The sequence below is a fragment of the Limulus polyphemus genome, unplaced genomic scaffold (genome assembly GCF_000517525.1).
Source record: "Limulus polyphemus unplaced genomic scaffold, Limulus_polyphemus-2.1.2 Scaffold14, whole genome shotgun sequence".
Taxonomy (NCBI): Eukaryota; Metazoa; Arthropoda; class Merostomata; order Xiphosura; family Limulidae; genus Limulus; species Limulus polyphemus.
This window is the reverse complement of record NW_013665624.1, coordinates 483,248-490,664: the sequence shown is the minus strand read 5'-3', so window position 1 is coordinate 490,664 and position 7,417 is coordinate 483,248. Positions and strand designations below refer to the sequence as shown.

General features: G+C 32.5%; 1 long non-coding RNA gene across 1 annotated transcript in view; it reads right to left on the bottom strand.

The window, feature by feature from the left end:
- Positions 1-2,254: 2,254 nt before the first annotated feature.
- LOC111085270 overlaps positions 2,255-7,417 on the bottom strand; it is a 23,600-nt gene continuing 18,437 nt past the window's right edge. Inside the window, exon 3 of the long non-coding RNA XR_002610106.1 lies at positions 2,255-2,329. This is a non-coding gene — a long non-coding RNA (uncharacterized LOC111085270). The remainder of the gene's footprint in view (positions 2,330-7,417) is intronic.

Below are 7,417 nucleotides of genomic sequence, written 5' to 3'. Positions count from 1 at the left end.
ACCATTATATATTTCGGAATTTTTTTTTTCGTCCCTGGGCACATGAAACGAGTTCCACTTTGGAACAAAAAGAGCCCCCACTTCCAGACCTGGCTACGGGTTTGCTTGGATATACACTTATAGTTGGCTCGTAGCACGTAACATAGAGCTGCGATACGTATATGTATTGTGAGTATGTGCGCCATATCATAAGAAGCAAACGAGGTATACATGATGTAGTTTATAAGGAAAGGAGGAGAAAACAACGAAGCTCATTGTTAATGCCATCATCATAATACTCCACAGTATATTGATACTGGTTACTGCGTCATAACACCTAAAATATCTTGTTTGCTCTATGTGTATGGAGTCATCCTATATACGCAATTTAGTTTAGTTTAATTGTTGTTAAGCACAAAGCTTCATAATTGGTTATCTGTACTCCGCCCACAGACTTAACACTGAGTTATTTGGGTCTATATAATTTAAGCGCAATAATAAAACTTTGTTTAAGTTAAGTCGTCCTACGAATAATAAGAACAGCTACAGCCTAACCTTATGATACACAGTAGTGGCTGAAGTCTGTATAAGGGTAAAACTAATTATGTATTCAACGTTTCAGTCAAACGATCATTGACCGAAACGCTAACCTCTCCATTACAGCAGTTGTAGGTTCTATGGTGTTTAATGGTGTATTTGACATTCTTAACATATGTTTAAAATGACCAGTGAAACTAATAAGGTTTGGTAGTTTGAAGCTGAATATAGGTTGGAATAAGGTGTGGTTCTTATTAAGATTGTTTGGTTAGAGTTAATGCATAATACATTTTTAGTAAAATTATAACAGTTAAATAATGAAGATATGTCTAAAAAGTCAATCATAAATCACTAAATTTGTTTTACCAGTTAACCGACTAAATTATGCATTGACTGAAGAGTTTCTGATTGTTAAATCAGACTGTAGTCAGTCAGTGAAGCTAAAACATACAAAATACTTTACCTGAACAGGTTCTATTTTCCGAGTCATTCTACATGTCATCATGATGATACATCCAATGAAAATAACAAAGGACGAGATTGCTAAACTTAAGACAATATTGTCAATTTCCTGACTGGTAGTTTTTGCATTCACTGTAAAAAAAAAAGGAACGTTTTGTAATGCATGTATATAAATATACAACAAGTAAATAACTACTTATTTCCTGTGCATTACATATTCAATTTGTCATTATCATGTGTTATTAATTTTGTACTTGATTACAAAGAATAAGTGGTATTACTTAAAATAACGTAGGAATATATATAAATTTCGTAACAAACATAATGGTTTTTTTTGTTCGTGCCAAATGATAACTTTCTATTACCTGCCCTTACAGCTCATACAAGTTATTAATTATCTAACAGCTGATCTCGGTCATAGTTGAACCCATTAGTTGTGCAATATTTCGCATGTTTCTGTTTTTAAGTCTGAAGTCCTTAGCAAATTTAACGAAAATCTGTAGTGCATTTCTACCGAACTGATTATTTGATTGAAACCATTCTATTTGTCATCACCAATTTTTTCCTGGAGAAAGTAAGTTTAGAAACTAAGCATTATAAGTTATATCTTCGAACATACCTTTTTCAAAGTTTAATGGAATGTATCTGAGAACTAACGAATGTTTCAGTGCTCCAATCGGCCTGTTAGTTAGAGTTGCATTGTTAAGCATCAGTCCTTCGTTGGAAAACAGCCTGGATAGTTTTTTCACTCGGACGGCTTTAGTATCTTCTTTGTTTTCCGGATGAAACAAAAACGTAACAGCATTGGACCCTACGTTTAGATATAATATATCAAATTACGCACTCTCTTTCTATATGTAGAAAAAAATTATATTTATTTTAGTACAAGAAACAACATTCCGATTGTATATTTTTCGTTTAAAAAGCGTGACTCCTTAAATACATACAGTAATATTGATACAGGAAATAAAAAGAAGTCAATGGGCTGTGAGTTCAAGGTTGCAACACAAAGAAAAAAACCGTGACCTTTATAAATTTTACTTAGTTTTACGAATAATCGCAGAGCTCGCGAGATGGGTTTAATTATGATTTGAAATAACGAATTTTGCACTTAGGCATAAAACTCGAAACAAAACATATTCATAAATAAGGTAACTAAATGAATTCGATTTATTAGGTAATAAATGAGACTTACTAGACAACAGAGTTAGATTTAGAATTCTTGAAAGATGAACTCCCAGTTTCTGAGATATCTCGTAACGCAGCTCTGTTTCAATTACTTTCTGTTGGTGCTCAGAAGGAACATCAAGTGTGTCATTTATCAAGAATGTCACTTCTATAGCACATGAGCCTGTAGAGAAAAATCAATATAATCACATTCACAAACTTTAATTATGAAGGAATGGAAGGCATAATTTCATAAATCTTGTATGTAGTATTTAAGTATAGTTTGTTTAAGAAATTTTGCGCAAAGATGCAAAAAGAGTTATCTGCGCATAACCAATGGCAATTTAGAACGAACAGACAAGAAGGAATGTAGCTAAACAACATTACCCATTGCAAACTCTTGGGCTATTCTTGTCTAACCGAATTATTGTAGTTGGTTGCCACTTTAATAGTGCACCAGCAGCTCCAACGTCCGAAATTCCAATTAAAGTACAGAACATCCAACGATAACAATATTTAAAGAAAAACTTAAAACATATTATAAATAGATAAGTATTTATAAGATATTATTATAAGATATTTATTATAGATAGTGCTAAAATATTTTAAAAGTGCTAGAGGTGTACAAATAAGCTATTGGAACATAATATATGAGGAATATTGTTTTCAAAGGAAAAAATCGAATTGAGTATCTGTAATGTTAGAAAAAAATTGACTTCATTAATTTTCCTTAGCCTGGTTGATTTCGTAGAGTTTATAGATTGTAAGAGATCGACTATTGGATCTAAGTATTTATAAGCCTGCAGTTTATATATGACATATTTATTTTGACTCTGTGACTTTGATGTAGTTAATAGATAACCTCATTATGTTGGTAACAATTTTAATAAATAATTCTCTAATAATCATCAATTCTTAACTTTATGAAATTAAATGAATTAAAACAACAAAAGTAATTACAATAAACAAGCTGTGTAGTTAGGTGCTCCTGATGATCTAACGATAATTTGGTGTTTGTGTTGTTTTCTAGTGGAAAGCTACACAATGGACTATCTTCATTATGTCTACAGCATGAGGATCTAATCCTGGATTTTAGCTTTGTAAGTCCTTCAACTTATCGCTGATCTATCATGAGACACTAATGCTAATAAAAGTATTACTAGTAATAAAACTTGCCCCTTTAGATAAATATTAACAATGTATTTTTATGGATTTAGCCTAGGATATTAGAACCCTGTGTGGCCTAGTGGTTAGTGGACCAAACTGTGAATCCAATGGCTAGTGCCCCATTACCGTCAGAAAAAATCTCGCACTTTCGGTCGTAGTTGCTTTATAAAAGCGATGGTCAACTCACATTATTTGGTTACGTAAGAATTGTTCCAAAGTTGGTGGTGAGTAGTTAGGGAGCCACTTGCCATACATGTGTCGACCTCAGGCAATGAGAGAGACGATGATACCATAATTACACAAAGTGTCAGCAGAGAATGTTGGTGCTATGTGATGATGTCACCAGAGATGATGACATAGATGAAGGTATACCAGAAGGCACGTTGCTAGAGATGCATTGCTTGGCCACCACAACAGGGGGACATGATTTAAAAGACGATGACGCCCGCGAAGTGGAACTACCATCATGATGAGATCACCATAAATGTTTCAACATGTAATTGATGACTAGATTTAATTATATTCTAAAACTAATACATTCGTTTTATGTATATAAAATATTTCACTAATTCATTAGTTCTATATTTAATCACACTTTTTCACATTTCCTGACCTTTTATATATAAATCACTTATTGTCCTGAAAAGGACGCTTATTTAACATGTAAACTTATGACAACCTTACCGTTTCACCAGTTTGTCCTTATACTATCCATATAACTATATTTTTGACAAAATATTTCAATTTGTTGTTTCTTACAATAAAGGACAAGAAAATACATAACCATTTTTGATTTAACATACTGATTATAGTTTTAATTTTCATATTTAAGCATACTTTTTACAATAATGTCCTGAAAAAGACGCTTATTTAAATATCATGCACTTTCATAAGTTTGTCTTTATCCATATAACTATGTTCTTGACAAATTATTCCAAAAAGTGGCATCAGAGGGTACATTTCTAGACTGCCATGACAGGCATACATGATGTCAAACACGATGACATCTACGAAGGGGAACCAAAATAATGATGAGATCACCACAGAGGTCTCAATATCTGATTAATGCTTAGATTTAATTATGTTCTAAAGCTAATATGGCCATTTTATGTATAAAACACTTCACTAATACATTTGACATGCAACCTTATGACAATCTTACTGTTTCACAAGTTTATCCTTACACTATCCATATAATTATGTTTTTGACAAAATATTTCAATTTATTGTTTCTTATGATAATGGACAAGTGAATACACAGCCAATTTTGATTATAGTTTTAGTTTCTATATTTAAGCATACAATTATTGTCTGAAAATGACAGTTATTTAAATATCATTCACTTTCATTAGTTTGTCTTTATGCGATCCATTTGACTATGTTCTTGACAAAATATATCATTTCACTTGCGTACTTTTTACAGTATTTCTATCGGCCAAAGATGTTATCATTACTAAAGATAGTGTTACTTTAGGCAGACAATGTTCCATAGAACACTTGCTGTTCTGCTTTCACAAGTCAACGAGAAAACTATTATAACATATATCAGTTTTTATTATCAATTATTTGAATGAGGCAGCTACTATAACCAGTAATAAAATTTGATGTTCTTTGTATAAGGGTAAAAGATGATACATTACAATGTTTCAAAATCTATGTTAAATTGTCTTGTGATAAATTCAATGTTCATTTACACAAATAAAAAATATAAACTCTAACTGAAATAGTAGTATGAGTATAACATACAAGGGTTGTATGAAAAATAATACAGTATTTCATAAGCTAAGATGTTTGTAGTATAGTAGTGTGTCTTAAAATTTTGCTAATAAATGTTTTAGTATGTTCGTTAAGTGTGTGTAATCTTACTTGCAGAAAATAATCACAGCATTATGATGAAACATGAGTTTTATGTAAGAAATATAAATGGAGACTTGTTAAAAACTGATATTCATGAGGTGTAATTTATCATAAAAGATTAAGCTAAACATGCATAGATCAGTACTTTATAAACTAAGATATTTTCGTAAATGGTATATTAATTTATGAATAAATGTTTCAATATGTGTGACAACTGTCTTATTTAGATATTGTGATTTTACACTGAAACGTCGATGAATAATTACAATATGTGATCAGAAGCTTGTTAATATTTAAAAATAAAAATTAGACTGTTTGTTGTAGACTGAACTTGTGATCAAAATTATCAACACTACCCAGAAAAACTAAACTCTCTTACCATTCTTTGTATAATGAAATATCATATATATTCTACATGTTGATGTCTAAATAGATGTTAAAAGTAGGATTTAATCGATCTTTCATTTTGAAATATTATTCTAAGCCGACTGATACAGTCTGAACTTTTGACTATTTGCTGTATGTCGTGTATTGAATAGATAGTAGGCAAGAAGTATAAGCTAACTGAAATGTACATGATCTGGCAAATATTGAGAAATAGAATATCGTGAATACACATTTAGTGTGTTGTATCATTAAGTAAAGTGAAAGAACTATGTTAACTGACTTTTAAATTCAGTGACATACAAATGCTCTAGTTAAAGTATAGAGAGCATTATAATTATGTAGAGCTTGAAATATATATTTTCGATATTAAGTATAATATAAATACATAGATAGCGATAATGTATTATAATAAAATTGTTAAAATTTTGTTTTAATAAAACTTTTCTGCCACACTGATCACCCTCTTCTTTAAGTAAACCACCAGTCATATAGAATGTTCTACATTAAAACAAAAGTTCAAAACCTTTTCTAAAACTTGACGTCTTGTCCTGTATATTTTCTAGCTCCACAGTGGCACAGCAGTATGTCTGCGGACTTACAACGCTAGAATCCGGGTTTCGATACCGGTGGTAGGCAGAGCACAGATAGCTTATTGTGTAGCTTTGTGCTTAATTACAAACAACTAAACTGTATATTTTCTAAAACCAAAGTTTATCGAGTTGATCAGTGGTCTTGAATATCAACCACGTGACTCTTGTTATAAATAGGCTGAAATAAACCAAGCAAACAAGCTTCACTAGAGAAATAGGAAACAACAGAAATTGTTATTTAGAAAGATCATTTAAACTCAACAGATTTATAAAGCCAAACATGAAATAAGCATCATTTTCAGGACAAATCTTCTGATGTATAGTAACACTGATTTTAATTGTTACCATAACATTATTTAATATGTGTTAGTTATATTTTCTGAGTCTATGGAAATTATAACACACTGAGTTGAATTGTACATAATTTGTCGGTAAAAGATTTATATAGAATTAAAAAAGACGTATAGTGTGTAAAAAATTAAAAATACAATCTAATCGGACAGTGTCACCATTACCAATGACACTGTCCAGCGTTAGGGGTAAACTTTTAGAAAAAAATGTGTCTAAAATGGTGCTGCTGCTCAAGGTCGTAACGATGGCACAACAGTAAAATGTGGGCTATTGTGACTTGAGTGTCACAATGGCTACACATCGGTGGGTCAATACCTGATAAAAGAAAATGATGGGTTAAAAAACTATGACCAATGTGTAGCCTTGCCAGGACTACTTACTGCTTCCGATCCTTATGGAAGCAAGATGGCCAAAGACCAATAGAAGGTTTTATCTGGAAAAGCTTGTTATGGCGTTGCTCACTCCAAGTCGACAGCCAACTGGCACAAATCCGCGCCTTGAAGACAGGACCGTAGTCCATGTATGGGACAGGCACGGCCATGATAGCACCAGAGCAGATGGACTTAGCTGCAGTGTCAGCGAGCTCATTCCCGTGAATACCGACGTGGTCAGGGATCCAGAAAAACTGGATGGAAATAGAAGATAGAGAAAAGTGGGCCAATCGGTGTTGAGTATCGATGAGAACAGGGTGAGAACTAACGTTAAGCGATTCCAGGGCCAGTAGAGAGCTAAGAGAATCAGTGTAAATAGTACAATTACTGTACTGCATAGCTTCTACATGATCCAGGGCAAGAGAAATAGCATACAGCTCGGCAGTGAACACAGAAACTGTAGAGGGGATCCTGTGAGCAACTACCGAGCCACAGCAAACCACGGCAGAACCTAAAGAGTCACCCGATTTCGAACCATCCATGTAAATG